Here is a 16,728-nt window from a genome sequence, read left to right as displayed (position 1 = left end):
AGCATACTAATGGCAAAATCCGGAGCTCATTGTTTTTATGAGAAAAAAGCGAAGGAACGAGAGAAAAGGGAAGATCAAAGGAGGAGAGAAAACTTAAAGACTCTATTATGCAAGTAACTCTCTACCCAAATTAGTTGGTGAAGTTGATCTATTCACCTGGTCTATTGAGGAAAAGGAAGATTATCTATTCTAGAGAAGCAGAAGTATGGACTGACCTATTTACAAGCCTAAAAGGGAAAGTGCATGGAAGACAATTAATGTAGATAAAGAAGTCCTCCAAGGATTTTTGTTTGGGCTTCTTTGTGTTTTTTTTTTTTTTTCTTTATTTTTTTTCTCTCTTTCAGACGTCTGTAAGAAGAATTAGGTTTAAAATATATTTATTTATGACCGAGTAAAGGATTATAAGATATAAGATGCCCTTTTTGGGGCAAAAATTGTTTTAGAAATGTGTGGAAACTATAGAAACACAGATAAAGGTGTGGATAGAGAAATAATCATTATAATTATATTTGTAACTTAAAAGTTTATAGAGCACGTTATAATTGAAAGTTTCCATAATTATGTCACTATTGAATTTGTTAAGGGTAACAAGGAGAATAAGCTTAAACTGAGGAATGATAACACGAGTGCCTTTTTTTTTTTTTTTTTCTCATTATTGAAGAAGAAGATTTAGGTTTGAGATATATTTACTTACGACCCAGTAAAGGATTATAAGATATAAGATGCCCGTCTTGGGGTAAAAACGTTTTTTGAAAAGTGTGGAATAATTACTTAATATAGAAACATAGATAAAGGTGAGGGTAGAGAAACAATCACTATAATTATATTAGTAACTCAAGAGTTCTATAGAGAACGTTATAATCGAAAGTCTGCACAAGTATACGGCACTATTGAATCGGTTAAGGGTAACATGGAGAATAAGTCTAAATTAAGGATTGAGAACACGGGTTTTTTTTTTTTTTTTTGGATTTGTATGGAATAAGTATCTATCATAGAACACATAGATAAGGGTATGGGTAGAGAATGTATCATTATAATTCATACTAGTAAATCTAGAGCCTATAGAGAACGTCATAACTGAAAGTTTGTATTATAAATACGTCACTATAGAATTGGTTAAGTGTAAATTGGAAACAGTTTAAATTATAGAATTTTTTTTTTCTCCCTCTCCCTCCCCCAGTCGCCCCTCCTCGACTCTTACTTAGAGTTCTGCCTGATGCTTATATTAAGCATACATCTCGGAGTAGTGAGCTATTCACGAGACGGGGGCTATCCGCTAGAGACTAAGGTTAGTCCTAGGCGAGATAGGTAAAGATGTGGTACCAGAAAAGGTTCCCGATTAATGTATTGTTGTTTGTTATGAATATGTGTTATCTGAAGGGTCTTAAAGGCAAGAGGATAGAAAATAGAGAGAGAGAATGTAAATATGGTTAAGTTTTTGTCTATAAATGCTCAGGGCCTAAATACTATGCATAAAAGATCTATGATACGCAACCAAATGATAAAAGAAAAGATTGATATCTGCTTAGTCCAGGAGACACACTGGAGACAAAATGAGAAACCCACATGGGGAGGTAATAAGTTTCCAATTATCCTACATGCATCCATGAAGGATAAAAAGAAAAGAGGTGTAGCAATGATAATTTCGGACAGGGTTAAGTGGGAAAAACTCTATCAGGATTTAGACATGGAAGGCAGATTTATGATTTTAGTAGCGAAGATAAATGATGTGAAATTTACCATAATTAATCTATACCTTCCGAATGTAGCTCCAGTTTCCCAATTAAAGAAAATATTAAACAAAGCGGACTTGGTTAAAACAGGGATATATTGTCAGGGTACCTGAGGCCTCTACCTCTAAGGGAGGTAGAGACTTGGTGGTTTGCCCGTCCAGGCGAGCTGTTTCCTTCGTTCCTCGCGGTTCATCCAGTCACTTAAACACCGGCCGCGAGGAATCCACGTCCTTTTCTAGCGGGACGCTCAATACGTGACGTCATGACGCTATCACGAGCGACCTGTCACTCAAGTGTCCGATATCCAATCGGTACTTGTCAGAGGCGTGATTACCATCCAGAGCCAGGGTATTTAAGCTTACTTCTCTCTTCAGCTCATTGCCCTGTCGTGGTTCTAGCTTGTCTAGTCACTCAGTGCTCTGGTATTCTAGTTTGCTCTATTTGGTTTTGACTCGGCTTGTTGTACTACCCTGCTTCTCTGTTATCCCTTGACCCGGCTTGTCTCTCGCTTATCTGTCTTCTCGTTCCCTCGACCTCGGCTTGTCTCTGACTATTCCCTATTACTCTCGGTACGTTAGTCCGGCCATTCTAAGGCCCGGTATACGTACCTTTCCACTCTTTGTACTCTGCGTGTTGGATCCCTGTCCCGATCCTGACATTACGACAGGGCCAATGGATCCTGCAGGTACAAACAGTCAGCTTGGTTCTTCTGATCCCAGGTTTGACGCCATGGAGCATAGGATGGATCAGATGGCTCTAGCACTACAGGCACTTTTGTCTCGTGCTAGTAACCCACCTGAGGAGACACGTACTCCTTCTATTTCTCCTGCAGTCTCAGGTCTAGAGGTAGCCACTGTAGGTGCTTCTTCCCGTATTACCCCACCAGTACGTTATGGCGGGTCACCGGAGAAGTGTCGTGGCTTTCTGAACCAGATTAGCATCCATTTCGAATTACAACCCCGCTCTTATCCTACAGATAGAGCGAAGGTTGGATTTGTTATTACTTTACTCATTGAGAAAGCTCTGAGATGGGCCAATCCTTTATGGGAGAATGATAATCATAGAAACATAGAAACATAGAAACATAGAATGTGACGGCAGATAAGAACCATTCGGCCCATCTAGTCTGCCCAGTTTTCTAAATACTTTCATTAGTCCCTGGCCTTATCTTATAGTTAGGATAGCCTTATGCCTATCCCACGCATGCTTAAACTCCTTTACTGTGTTAACCTCTACCACTTCAGCTGGAAGGCTATTCCATGCATCCACTACCCTCTCAGTAAAGTAATACTTCCTGATATTATTTTTAAACCTTTGTCCCTCTAATTTAAGACTATGTCCTCTTGTTGTGGTCTATAATTATAATGCCTTTGTAGCTGCGTTTAGAAGAACTTTTGACCCTCCTGGTAGAAAGGTCAATGCAGCTAGATTACTGTTGCGCCTTAGACAGGACGATCGAACACTTGTGGATTATGCACTAGAGTTCAGGTCCTTGGCGGCAGAAGTTAAGTGGAACGAACAGGCTTATATAGATGTGTTTCTGAATGGGTTATCAGATGTAATTCTTGACGAGGTCGCTACTAGAGAACTCCCTGAGAATTTGGAGGATTTAATTTCTTTTATATCTCGTATTGATGAACGCCTAAGAGAGAGGCAGAACACTCGAGATAGGACCCGTAGACCCTCCTTTAAACTAGCGCCTACCTTTCAAAATTCTGAGTTCGAGGACTTACGTATTTCTGAACCTATGCAGATAGGCAGTACTCATCTCACAGAGAGGGAGAGACAGTACAGAAGAAGGGAGGGTTTATGTATGTATTGTGGAGTCAGAGGTCATTTACGCCTAAATTGTCCTAATCGTTCGGGAAACGCTCGCACCTAAGTTTCTCTAGAGGACAGGCCTTGGGTGTTTCTACTTTGTCCTCTACTCACAACTACAAAGAGTTCAGGCTTCTGTTACCCGTTTCTTTAAAGTGGGAAAAGGGAGTAGTCAAGACTATGGCACTAATCGATTCTGGAGCTGCTGAGAGCTTTATAGATCAGGGTTTTGCTGCCAAGCATGCTATTCCATCCCAGTTAAAAGAGACACCACTGGCTGTTGAGGCCATCGATGGTAGACCGTTACTTGAGCCTGTTATTTTCCATGAGACCATACCGATTAACTTAACTGTTGGCATCCTACATAGAGAGGACATATCCTTACTGCTCATTTCTTCTCCGTCTATTCCCATAGTCCTGGGGTACTCCTGGTTGAGGAAACATAACCCTATTATTAATTGGGAGTCAGGGGAGATAGTTTCGTGGGGACAGAATTGTCAAGAAAAATGCTTGCGGAAGGTCTCACCTCTCGGATTAACCAACACATCGGCTAACTCTGACAATCCTACAGAGACACAAATTCCGTCTCAGTATCTAGATTTAAAGGCAGTATTTGACAAAAAGAAAGCCGATACCTTACCCCCACACAGGTCCTTTGATTGCAAAATTAACCTACTCCCTGGTACCATGCCCCCCAGAGGTCATGTATACCCATTATCTACGAAAGAGAACTCTAGAGGAGTATATTCACGAAAATTTAGACAAGGGATTCATTAGGAGGTCCTCCTCCCCTGCCGGGGCTGGATTTTTTTTTGTTAAAAAGAAGGATGGTTCTTTGAGACCTTGTATTGATTATCGAGGCCTAAATAAGATAACCATTAAAAATGCCTACCCGATTCCCTTGATCACCGAACTCTTCGATCGTTTGAAGGGCTCTACAATTTTCACCAAGTTAGACCTCAGAGGGGCATATAACTTGGTGAGAATCCAGCAGGGACATGAGTGGATGACGGCATTCAATACTCGCTATGGCCACTATGAATATACGGTTATGCCTTTTGGGTTATGCAATGCACCAGCTGTATTCCAAGATCTGATAAATGAGGTTCTTAGGGAATTTCAGCAAGATTGCGTCATTGTATACCTAGATGATATACTTATACATTCTAGTGAGATTGAGACTCATCACAAGCAAGTCAGGAGGGTTTTGCACAAGCTTCTCCAGCATGGCTTGTACTGCAAGTTGGAGAAATGTAGCTTTGATCAAACCCAGGTAACCTTTCTCGGCTATGTGATCTCTGGGGAGGGATTTAAGATGGATCCGGATAAACTCCAGTCCATTCTAGAGTGGCCTTTACCCAAAGGTCTTAAAGCCGTACAGAGATTTATTGGTTTTTCTAATTATTATAGGCGCTTTATTAAGAGCTATTCTTCCATTATCGCACCTATCACTAATATGACCAAACAGGGGGCTGATACTAAGAATTGGACTACTGAAGCTCTTCTTGCGTTCAAAACTCTCAAGGAGCTTTTCGCTTCCGCTCCAATTTTAGTTCACCCCGACACTTCCCTGCCTTTTCTACTTGAGGTAGACGCATCAGAGACTGGTTTAGGTGCTGTCCTATCTCAAAGGTTGGGTGTTGATAAACCATTACATCCATGTGGATTTTTCTCCAAAAAATTGTCCGGTACTGAGAGCAGATATGACATTGGTGACAGAGAATTACTAGCGGTTATCAAGGCTTTGAAAGAGTGGAGACATTTATTGGAAGGTACTTTACATCCTGTTACCATTCTAACAGACCACAAAAATTTGTCTTATATCGGAGAGGCCAAGCGTTTGTCCTCCAGGCAGGCTCGTTGGTCGTTGTTTCTTACCCATTTCAATTACGTTCTGACTTACAGACCTGGCTCAAAGAATTCTAAAGCCGATGCGCTATCTCGCCAATTTGAGCCTTCTGCTTCAGTTGAACCACTTTTGTCCTCCATTGTACCCAAATGCAATATTATTGCTAATACCAGTCTTAAAATTCATTCTCCGCTACTTGACCAGATCTTGAACTCACAACATCTAGCTCCCGGAGACACTCCTGAGGGAAGAAACTTTGTTCCTCCTGAACTTCAACTGGAGCTCTTACAATGTTTTCACGAAAGTAAAATAGCTGGTCATCCTGGTATTCGCAAGACATACTCTCTGATATCCAAGGATTTCTGGTGGCCTTCACTTCGAAAAGATATTGAGGAGTTCGTCGCAGCTTGTGAGACTTGTGCCAAGACTAAACTACCTCATGCATCTCCATGTGGCCTGTTACACCCCTTGGACATTCCTGAGAAACCTTGGTCCTGTTTGTCCATAGACTTTATCGTTGATTTACCTGCTTCCAAGAGACAGACTGTTATTCTCACGGTGGTGGATAGATTTACTAAGATGGCCCATTTCGTGCCATTACCTAAACTTCCGACTTCTCCTGAATTGGCGGAGATTTTTGCGAGAGAGGTTTTTCGCCTACATGGGATTCCTTCGGAGATTGTTTCTGATAGAGGTTCTCAATTTGTCTCACGTTTCTGGAGATCCTTTTGTTCTCAAATGGGTATCAAATTGAACTTCTCCTCTGCCTATCACCCTCAGTCTAACGGAGCTGCTGAACGTACCAATCAAAAGATCGAACAGTATCTGCGTTGCTTTGTTTCCGAACACCAGGACGATTGGGTCGGTCTGATTCCTTGGGCGGAGTTCGCACACAATAACCTTGTTTGTGATTCAACTCGCTCTAGCCCTTTCTTCATGAACTATGGCTTTCATCCTTCGATTTTTCCTTCGGTTTCCTCTTCTCAGGGGATACCGTCGGTTGATGATCATGTCGCCAACCTGAAGAAATTATGGGATCAGACTCGGCAAATTCTGTTACATAGTTCTTCGTTGTTCAAGAAACACGCTGACAAGCATAGAAGAGCGGCTCCTGTTTTTGTTCCTGGGGATAGGGTATGGTTGAGTACTAAGAATATTCGCCTAAAAGTTCCATCTATGAAGTTTGCTCCTCGCTACATAGGTCCTTACAGGGTTCTCACTCGTATCAATCCGGTTGCGTATCGCCTTGCTCTGCCACCTGCCTTACGCATTCCTAACTCTTTTCATGTCTCCTTGTTGAAACCTCTTATTTGCAACAAATTTTCCTCTAAGGTCTCCTCGCCTCGTCCTGTTCAGGTGGAGGGTCAGGAGGAGTACGAGGTCAGCTCCATCATTGATTCCAGAATTTCAAGGGGAAAATTGCAATATCTGGTCAACTGGAGGGGATATGGTCCTGAGGAGAGGAGTTGGGTACCTCAGGAGGACGTTCATGCTTCTCGCCTTCGCAGAGCATTTCACCTCCGCTTCCCATCTCGCCCCGGTTCCTTCCGCCCGGTGGGCGTATCTGAGAGGGGGGGTACTGTCAGGGTACCTGAGGCCTCTACCTCTAAGGGAGGTAGAGACTTGGTGGTTTGCCCGTCCAGGCGAGCTGTTTCCTTCGTTCCTCGCGGTTCATCCAGTCACTTAAACACCGGCCGCGAGGAATCCACGTCCTTTTCTAGCGGGACGCTCAATACGTGACGTCATGACGCTATCACGAGCGACCTGTCACTCAAGTGTCCGATATCCAATCGGTACTTGTCAGAGGCGTGATTACCATCCAGAGCCAGGGTATTTAAGCTTACTTCTCTCTTCAGCTCATTGCCCTGTCGTGGTTCTAGCTTGTCTAGTCACTCAGTGCTCTGGTATTCTAGTTTGCTCTATTTGGTTTTGACTCGGCTTGTTGTACTACCCTGCTTCTCTGTTATCCCTTGACCCGGCTTGTCTCTCGCTTATCTGTCTTCTCGTTCCCTCGACCTCGGCTTGTCTCTGACTATTCCCTATTACTCTCGGTACGTTAGTCCGGCCATTCTAAGGCCCGGTATACGTACCTTTCCACTCTTTGTACTCTGCGTGTTGGATCCCTGTCCCGATCCTGACATATATATAGTGGCGGGCGACTTCAACTGCATACTAGATCCACAAAAAGATAAAATTGTTGAAAGGGAGCTCATTGAATAAATCATTAGTTAAAAACGCTAGCTCTTTGACCAACATTAAAAATAATTATGATTTATTTGACGTTTGGCGCCTCCAAAATCCGGATTTAAGAGATTATACTCACCTATCGAGAGTTTATTACACATACTCAAGAATTGATATGATTTGGGGCAATATGAATTTAGTAGATAACTTGACTAAGATAGATATTGTGGAAAACGTTTGGTCGGATCATAGCATGTACATATTTGAATTAAAAGACAATTCGACAGCTAGAAGTAATTCAACTTGGAAACTAAATAACTACTTGCTATATAATAAACATAGCAAGACCAAGCTGGAGAACCTGATAATATGCTTTTTTAAGGAGAATGACCCTTTGTATACCTCAAATCTTAACACTTGGTGCTCTTTTAAAGCAGTGGTAAGAGGCTATCTTATAAAGCTAAATCACGAAGCTAAAGGTAAAGAAAAAAGATTAGGAGATTTACATATTGAACTCTATAAGCTTACAACTGATAATAAAAATGAGCCTACTATGGAGAGAGGGAGAAGAATAGCAGAAGTTCAAAAAAATATTTTACAATGTCTGAATATTAAGATAGCAAATAATATCAAGAAATTAAAACTCAGATTCTACTGTAGAGGGAATAAAACAGATAAGATGTTAACTAATAAGCTGAGGAAACAACATGCTAAGGCACGCATATCCAAGATTGTATATAATTCAAACACCTATATAAATCCAAAAGAGATTGGAGACTGTTTTAGAGATTACTACGGGTCATTATACAATCTTCCCGTAGAAACCTCTGTAACAAAGATTAAAGAATATTTAACCAGTACAAAGCTAAAAAAAATAGATCAAATTCAGAAAGCTAGTTTAAACAAAGTGATTACAGAGGATTAGGTGATTAGGGCTATATCTAAAACCCAGAAGTTAAAAACACCAGGTCCAGATGGTTTCTCTAATTTGTTTTTCCATACTTATAAATCTATTTTGAGCTCACATCTAGCACTAGCGTTTAATAATGCGGTGAAAATAGGAAGCTTCCCGGAAGAGATGACAAGAGCAAACATGCTTCCCATCTTGAAACAAGGAAAAGATCCAGCTGTAGTATCCAGCTACCGTCCCATCTCTCTAATTAATTCAGATGTAAAAATATTCTCATCCATCTTGGCAGACCGCCTTAAAAGTATTATTAAAAAGCTCATTTATAATGACCAAATAGGCTTTATACCAGATAGATGGGTGGGCTCCAATTCAAGAAGAATTATAAGCATTATAGACAACGCTAACAAGAAACATATTCCTCTTATGACCCTAGCAGTCGACGCAGAAAAAGCCTTCGATAGGCTAAACTGGAAGTTTTTAGAACTAACCCTAGAAGCCTATGGAATAGACGGCTGGATGATAAGAGGAATTATGGCCCTATATAAAAATCCTTCTACTAGAATAGTAGGCCCAAATGTATGTTCAGATTGGGTATCAGTAAATAATGGAGTGAGACAAGGGTGTCCGCTCTCACCTCTATTATATATCCTCTCAATAGAACCCTTAGCGGAAAATATTAGACACAACGCAGATATAAAGGGATATAAAATAGGAGAAAAAGAATTAAAAATTAGTCTTTATGCGGACGACATCCTTCTGACAATCACTGAGCCAATTAGATCCCTGAAGCATTTGATGGAGGAAGTTAGACGGTATAGCCAACTAGCAAATTATAAACTTAACAATGAAAAAACAGTTGTGATGAGTATTGAATTAGACAAAAAGTCAAGAGAGGAAATTAGTAATCTCTATGCATTTACATGGGCACCTCAGAAGTTTGACTGCTTAGGAATAACCATTACGAAAAATATAGAGAGAATGATGGAAGAAAATGTTTTAAGTTTGTTAAAAAGTACAAACTTACTACTCAAAGATTGGAGAAATGCGCAGATTACCTGGTGGGGCCGTATTAATGTCATCAACTCCTATATCATCCCTAAGTGGAACTATTTATTTCAAATGATTCCACTCAGGGTTCCAGATAGTTGGTTGACAATATTACAGAATAATCTAGAGAACTTTATTAATAAGGGTAAGAAAAATAGAATAAATAGGAAAATCTTATCATTAAAAACCAAGGACGGTGGATTAAATTTCCCCAACATAAGAGTTATATACTGGGCAAACGTGATTACACATATGTATAGGTCCCAGATGGTGATGGCTAGGGAAGAAAGTTGGTTTTGTATGGAAATGGAAGATTTGGGTCTAAAAAGTTCAGAGGGCATATTATGGAATACAAAACCTTTAGGGAAAATGGAGATAGATATTAAAAATAATATTATATGGGCTCAAATGGTGCCAGTCTGGGAGGAAATCAAAATGAAAATGGGTCTAAAATATGCAATTTTGGATACAGCAAACCTGAGGACAATAGAAGTTAATATGAGGGACATCTCTCTAGATAGCTGGCGAACCCAGGGAATATATAAAGTCTCGCAGATATTAGGTGCAGTTAACATATTGCCTTTTGATATTATTTTACAGAAATTTCATCTGTCCCAGCGAGAAGTATTTACGTACCTGAGACTTAAATATTTCCTGCAGAAACACCTTAGCAAAGAACTTGGAAAAGCGTCTACGATGATAAAAAATATTTTCTCAAACCAGACTGTACCAAAAGTCCTAGCTAAAGCAATAGAAGCTATAAGAAACATTAATAAAGTGGTTAGCTTCCCTCAGAAAACTAAATGGGAAAATTATCTGAAATGCCCTTTAGATCAGGATGAGTGGTGTAAAGCTATAAATATTACCCGTCGACAGGTCCAATGCTTAAATCTATTAGAATCTTACTATAAGGTCATCTATAGATGGTATCTAGTCCCTAGTAAGCTGTCCCAGATGTACCCAGGGGTATCTTCTAAATGTTGGAGATGTGATAAAGAAGTAGGCTCATTTATCCATATCTGGTGGAGTTGTTCAAAAATTCAGAGCTCTATAAAGAGAATGCTAAGATTCATAAAAGATATAACCGGAATAGAGTTAGAAATGAAACCCGAGATAGTCTTGCTACATATGCACTGGCCAAAGATGGTCTATAGTATCAGATGTTTTATTATTCACTGTTTTATCGCATTCAAAATTGTCTTGGCACGGAATTGGAAATCAAACCAAACGGTCAATTGGGATATGATTAAGGACCAAATCCGTCTTCAGACAATGATGGAGAGAGATCTGAGCATCCCATATTTGAATGCCCCCAAAAGAAGAGATCTATGGCAAAGGTGGTTTAACAAAATTGAAAATTGGCTATAAATCCTATTGGGACTTACCTGAGCTCAGAAATAATTAGAGCCATGAGTTAAAGACATATCCTCTCTCAATGCCTGACCCGGCAGATAACATTGTATTGTGTTTGTATTCTGTATTTTGTATTTTGTATTATGTAAATGTGTTAAATATGTTAAAACAGTATTGGACTTACATAGTCCTAGTGTTAAATGGATGTGTGTAAGAAATTAAATAAAATAATTTATACTAAAAAAAAATAAAAACAATTGCTACAATAGTGATTTACTTAAAGGACGTACAAAGGTACAGAAAACACTTCGTTGTTCAACCCTTCATCAGTGTAAATGCAAAGAGCACCCTTTCCACGTGGATCTGACCCTTTTTGGGGGGAGACAGTGAAGCAACAGTGTCACAGTCTCCCGCCCACTCTCTCTTTAACCATCTCCGACTAGTGTCCCAACTCTATGGATGCTGGAGTTGGAAGGAATGCCTAATGGTAACTCCCTCTCACCTGATATGTTGTTGTTCAAGGGTCAAAGTCTAGATAGAAGGTTCAATGCACAGTTTTACATAATACTACAAAATACCTAGATTGGGTGGTTAACCAATAGGATTGTAGGCTGCAACATGAGCATACATCTCAGCAAAAAATTATAGTAAGCTAATTAAACTAGCCTACCAATCTTATATAGAACTTGTGGGACCCACAATTTCAGAGAAGATAACAAAGTATGTCTCAGAAACATAACCCACAAGGTAGAGGGATTTGCATATCAAAAACAATCTAAAAGCCATTTTTATAAATACATTTTGCTGTGTCACTATATATTTTACAAGGTTGGCATTTACATATTCTTCAATGTGTGCTCAAAGAATATTAAAAATAAAACGCTTTAAAAATGGATGCATAATATATGATTATATCACACCCGTCATAACAAATAATATGTCACTAACAGGCTTCTAAGATCAAATGAAATTAATCAAACAGAGAAACTCACAAGGCACTTTCTTCTATCATGTCACAAGAAGTCTAAATTGTATGTATTCTATAGTTTAATGTTGCAGGCAGAGGATACAATCATGCAGTATATCATATCCAGTATGTTATTAGTGTTATCATTTAAAAAAGACACATTTCACATTTAGTACTCCAATATAGCTGCTCATAATGTAAATTCATATGTTTATTTTATGGAAATTATTATTGCCTTGGGGGATATAAGTTATGGAGGCGACATTAAAGAATGGGTCGATTTCAAACTCTGACTTTTGTGATATAATACGCATAGAAATGAAGAGGTATGTTTTGCCCTAATCACATTGATATGGTTTAAAATGAGTCATCAGCATATAAATATATTATATTAATATTGCCACATGTGTGGAATTCAGACTGATAAATAAAAATTAAGGTGACATTTTCTATCAGGCATCCTCAGTTTTAGAATTATCACCATTAAAATGTAATATTTTTGTTTATTTTAGGACTGATGTTTTAGGTTACAGTGGGAAATATGAGACTTTTGCATAGATGCACTTTAAAGGGACACTGTAGGCACCCAGACCACTTCAGCTCATTGAGGTGGTCTGGGTGCAGTGTCCCTTTTGCACTTAGAGCTGCAATGAAAAAATGTTTACATTTCTGCTCCAAGTCTGCCTCAGTGGCTGTCTACCAAACAGCCACTGGGGGCACTTCCGGAATCGTAATAGACTTTTGGTTATCTGACGCTGGAGGCCCTCAAGCTCTGCATGAGGACCTCCAGGGTAAGATTTTTCCCCATAGGAAAGCATTGATTCAATGCTTTCCCATGGGGAGGTCTAATGTGTGCGCGGCATTTGCCGAGCATGCTAATTAGAACCCGCTCGTCGCAAGACGTCAGAGGGGACGCAGCTCTGACCCAGTGCCGATGGACATCTGAGCTTGGTTCAGGTAAGTAAATAAAGTTTTTTTTTACCCTTAATTTTCCTGGTAGAGGGGTGATGAGGGAGGGTGGAGGCAGAGGAATTGGTAGTGCCAGAAATACAGCTTTGTATTCCTGGCATTACAGTTTCCCTTTAAATTAATTTTTAAATTCTATGCTTACAGCAAAGGAGCTAGGTACTTTCCAATTTTTTTAAATTTACTATCAACCCATACAGAAGTACAATGTTTAATGTACCTTTTGAACCCAAAGAAATGTTCTCATAATTGTACACAACGTTAAAACCTGTAATGTATGAATCATGGATTGTTGAATTAATATACCTACCAGAAAACAGAGGAAATTTAGGATCTGACAAAAACGCTTTAGGCTTAAAGGGATACTCCACTGTTTAGTACATATAGCCCAAATAAAAACCTAGATACATTAATTATAATTTTTTTGCATTTTGGTATATATAAAAATAGCTTGTAACATCTGCAGTTCTCTTGTCCAGACTTTCTGTGTCTGTCCAATCACAGGCTGCCCAATGCAGCTCAATGAGAAGTCTTTGCAAGGCAGGTGCCCTGGGCAATTGCTGCCTCTTGAAGTTAGCTCCACTGAGCTAACAGAACCAGGAAGTAACAGGACCGGTTGTCTGCTTGAAAGCCAAAGGGGTGTAACCGGGTCAATTCATAAAAGTGTAAATTTCTATTGAAATCTACACTTTTTGCAAAATGAAAAAGAGAAGACACACTCTTCAAACATAAAGCTTTAGGGGTCTGGAGTGTCCCTTTAAAGAACAGAAGGGAAATTAGGATAAAGATAAATAAGATAAATTTAATTAATAGTGTTTTTCAAATGTATAATTATAATAAAATAATACATTCACTAATAAATTAAAAAGTTGCAATGTTTGTGTTGTTTTTAAACGAGTGCTTTTTATAACTAAAATGCAAAATTTAGTGAATTAAAAAAACTATTTATCAAATTATAGATCAAAGTAGCTGAATTTGAAAAATGGAGTTGCTCTTTAAAAGAATATTTGGAAACAAGTTTTGAAATTTAGGATGAAGTAATGAAGATCATTCTTTTTTTTTTCTATTTTCCCCCATTTTTAAAAAGGACATTCTAAGCATCAAAACTACAATGTGTTAGTGGTTTTGGTGCATAGATGCTGTTCCTTTTTCACACAGTTGTAAAACACTGCAATTTCCGAGAAACAACAGTGTTTACATTTGTCGATGTACATAGATCTAGTGTATGTGAGATTAACGGCCACTGCAGACACTCTCACTCTATATTATAAGCACCAAAACTTCAGCTTAATGAATCAGTTTTGGTGCATATATGATTGCTCAGTTCTCTGCTTTTTAAGAGTTAAATTACTTTGTTTACGCAGGTTTAGCCACACATTCCCTGGCAGAGTATCATACAGCCTCTATTAAAAAAAGGTTTCATTATACAGCACAGTGTGTTTTCATTAGAAGTTCTTATCTGCTGCCTTTTAATTGAACTTTACTCATATGCAGGAGGCTGCTTTAGGTTCTATGTGCCATTAACAGAGCACAATATAAGAAAGTCTAAACTAAAAGATACTGTGCAATATGGCAAGTTATTATTACTGTGGCATCCAAAAGAAATGAGAGAAAAAAAGTCAGTAACAGCCAGGAGAGGTGTGGAAAATGTTGCAAAATCTATACACAGATCTATACACACAGAACCCCTTTATTAAGCCAAGCACTTACAGTTTTCCCTCAAGCAAAAAGAAAATATATGAGAAATCTGAGAAAGGCAAATGCTCAGAAAACTCAATAGCTTAGCATTTAGTAAGTCCCCACTCAGGACAATGTTTGCCAATTTGTGCCATTGGAGAGAACCTATATTATTTAGGGAACTGTCTAACACATGGGTCGTCAACCTGGTCCCTACCGCCCACTAGTGGGCATTTCAGGATTCCAGGTGGGCAGTAGGGATTTCGGCTGCAAAAATCCTATGTTTGAGAGAGTGGGTGGCTGGGCTGGTGTGGCTGGGGCTGGGCTGACAGCCCTAATGATCATTCTGATTAATCCTCCCCTCGGACTGTGCCAGCCTGTCTGTCCAAGGGGAGGGAGGAGCTGGAAGCTGGTGTGGCTGCCAGCAGCTGCAAGGAGACCTGTCAGTCTCCCTGCACAGTCTAAAATCATTTTGGCCGCATGCCCCGCCTCCTAACAGAAGCTCCGACTCCCGCAAACAAGCTCCACCCCCACGCACATTTCTGGAGAGCTGCCACTGGACCTAGAGGACACTGAAAGGTCTACCCACTATAGAGCCCCCCTACCCACCTCACAGCCACCTACCCACTATACAGCCCCCTACCCACTATAGAGCCCCCCTACCCACTATAGAGCCCCCCCAACCCAACTCACAGCCCCCTACCCACTATACAGCACCCCCTTCCCACCTCAGAGCCCTACCCACTATACAGCCCCCCTACCCACCTCACTGCCCCTACCCACTATACAGCCCCCCTACCCACCTCAGAGCCCCCCCCACCCAAAATAAAGCCCCCTACCCACCTCACAGCCCCCTACCCACTATAGAGCCCCCTACCCACTATACAGCTCCCCTACCCACTATACTGCCCCAACCCACCTCACAGCCCACTTCCCACCTCAGAGCCCCTTACCCACTATACAGCCCCCCTACCCACCTCACAGCCCCCCTACCCACTATAGAGCCCCCCTACCCACTATACAGCTCCCCTGCCTACTATACTGCCCCCTACCCACCTCACAGCTCCCCTAACCACTATACAGCTCCCATATTCACCTCACAGTCCCCCTACCCACTATACAGCCCCCCTACCCACTATAGAGCCCCCTTACCCACCTCACAGCTCCCCTACCCACTATACAGCCCCCCTACCCACTATACAGCCCCACTACCCACCTCACAGCCCCCTACCCACTATACAGCCCCACTACCCACCTCACAGCCCCCTACCCACTATACAGCCCCACTACCCACCTCACAGCCCCCTACCCACTATACAGCCCCCCTACCCACCTCACAGCTAACCTACCCACTATACTTCCCCCCTACCCACTATACATCCCCCTACCCACCTCACAGCTCCCCTACCCACTATACAGCTCCTCTACCCACTATACAGCCCCCCTACCCACCTCACAGCCCTCCTACCCACTATAGAGCCCCCTACCCACTATACAGTACCCCCTACCCACCTCACAGCTCCCCTACCCACTATACAGCCCCCTACCCATCTCACAGCCCCCCTACCCACTATACAGCCCCCCTACCCACCTCACAGCCCCCTACCCACTATAGAGCCCCCCTACCCACTATAGAGCCCCCCTGCCCACTATACAGCCCCCTACTCACCTCACAGCTCCTCTACCCACTATACTGCCCACTACCCACCTCACAGTCCCCCTACCCACTATACAGCCCCCTATTCACCTCACAGTCCCCCTATCCACCTCACAGTCCCCCTACCTACTATACAGCCCCCCTACCGACCCACAGTCCCCTATCCACCTCACAGTCCCTGTACCCACCTTACAGCCCCTTTACCCACTATACAGCCCCCCTACCCACCTCACAGCCCCAATACCAACTCACAGTCCCCCTACCAACCATACAGAACCCCTACCCACCATACAGCCCCCCTAACCAGCTTACAGAACACCTACCCACTTCACAGCCCCCCCATCCACCTTACGAAAATCAAACCAGATAATATTTAGTCTCGCAGCATCAACCTCAAGGATTTCATTAATCACTAGTAAAGGTAATTTCAATTTACTTTATTGTTTTCTCATCAAACTTTATAAAGTTAAAAACATTATAAACATGGATAAAGTAGAAATAAAAAGATAAATGTACGTACATTTATTTTAATTTTAAAAACACCCTCCTTTCTTAAAGATATTCCCC

This window comes from Pelobates fuscus, chromosome 1, assembly GCF_036172605.1.
Source record: "Pelobates fuscus isolate aPelFus1 chromosome 1, aPelFus1.pri, whole genome shotgun sequence".
NCBI lineage: Eukaryota > Metazoa > Chordata > Amphibia > Anura > Pelobatidae > Pelobates > Pelobates fuscus.
The sequence above is the reverse complement of the archived record's forward strand: the minus strand, read 5'-3'. Positions refer to the sequence as shown.